Here is a 1,883-nt window from a genome sequence, read left to right on the forward strand (position 1 = left end):
TTTTGTTTTTTGTTGTGTCTCTGTCAGGTTTTGGTATCAGGATGATGCTGGCCTCATAAAATGTGTTAGGGAGGAGTCCCTCTTTTTCTATCATTTGGAATAATTTCAGAAAGAATGGTACCAGCTTCTCTTTTTACCTCTGGTAGAATTCAGCTGTGAATCCGTCTGGTCCTGTTTTTTTTTTTTTTTTTTTTTTTGGTTGGTAGGCTATTAATTACTGCATCAATTTCAGAACTTGTTATTGGTCTATTCAGTGATAGGACTTCTTCCTGGTTTAGTCCTGGGAGGGTGTATGTGTCCAGGAATTTATCCATTTCTTCTAGATTTTCTAGTCTTTTTTGCATAGAGGTGTTTGTAGTATTCTCTGATGGTAGTTTGTATTTCTGTGGGATTGGTGGTGATATCCCCTTTATCATTTTTTATTGTGTCTATTTGATTCTTCTCTCTTTTCTTCTTTATTAGCCTGGCTAGCAGTCTATCTATTTTGTTAACCGTTTCAAAAAAATCAGCTCCTGGATTCATTGATTTTTTGAAGGGTTTTTCACATCTCTATCTCCTTCAATTCTGCTCTGCTCTTAGTTATTTCTTGTCTTCTGCTAGCTTTTGAATTTGTTTGCTCTTGTTTCTCTAGTTCTTTTAATTGTGATGTTAGGGTGTTGATTTTAGATCTTTCCTGCTTTCTCCTGTGGGCATTTAGTGCTAGAAATTTGCCTTTAAACACTGCTTTAGTTGTGTCCCAGAGCTTCTAGTACCTTGTGTCTTTGTTCTCATTGGTTTCAGAGAACTTATTTATTTCTGCCTTAATTTCATTATTTACTCAGTAGTCATTCAGGAGCAGGTTGTTCAGTTTCCATGTAGTTGTGCGGTTTTGAGTGAGTTTCTTAATCCTGAGTTCTAATTTGATTGCACCCTGGTCCAAGAGACTGTTATAATTGGTCCATTCTTTTGCATTTGTTGAGGAGTGTTTTACTTCCAATTATGTGGTCAATTTTAGAATAAGTGCGATGTGGTACTGAGAAGAATGTATATTCTGTTGATTTGGGATGGGGAGTTCTGTAGATATCTATTAGATCTGCTTGGTCCAGAGCTGATTTCAAGTCCTGAATATCCTTGTTAATTTTCTGTCTCATGGATTCATCTAATATTGACAGTGGGGTGTTAAATTCTCCCACTATTATTGTGTGGGAGTCTAAGCCTCTTCGTAGGTCTCTAAGAACTTGCTTTATGAATCTGGGTGCTCCTGTATTGGGTGCGTATATATTTAGGGTAGTTAGCTTTTCTTGTTGCATTGATCCCTATACCATTATGTAATGCCCTTCTTTGTCTTTTCTGATCTTTGTTGGTTTAGTCTGTTTTATCAGAGACTAGGATTGCAACCCTTGCTTTTGTTTTTCTTTCCATTTGCTTGGTAAATATTCCTCAATCCCTTTATTTTGAGCCTATGTGTGTCTTTGCACATGAGATGGGTCTCCTGAATACAGCACACCAGTGGGTCTTGACTCTATCCAATTTGCCATTCTGTGTCTTTTAATTGGGGCATTTAGCCCTTTTACATTTAAGATTAATATTGTTATGTATGAATTTGATCCTGTCATTATGATGCTAGCTGGTTGTTTTGCCCATTAGTCGATGCAGTTTCTTCATAGTGTCTATGGTCTTTATAATTTGGTATGTTTTTGCAGTGGCTAGTCCAGTTGTTCTTTTCAACGTTGATTGCTTCCTTCAGGAGCTCTTGTAAGGCAGGCCTGGTGGTGACAAAATCTCTCAGCATTTGGTTGTCTGTAAAGGATTTTATTTCTCCTTTGCTTATGAGGCTTAGTTTGGCTGGATATGAAATTCTGGGTTGAAAATTATTTTCTTTAAGAATGTTGAATATTGGCCCC

The sequence above is a fragment of the Theropithecus gelada genome, chromosome X (genome assembly GCF_003255815.1).
Source record: "Theropithecus gelada isolate Dixy chromosome X, Tgel_1.0, whole genome shotgun sequence".
Classification (NCBI taxonomy): Eukaryota; Metazoa; Chordata; class Mammalia; order Primates; family Cercopithecidae; genus Theropithecus; species Theropithecus gelada.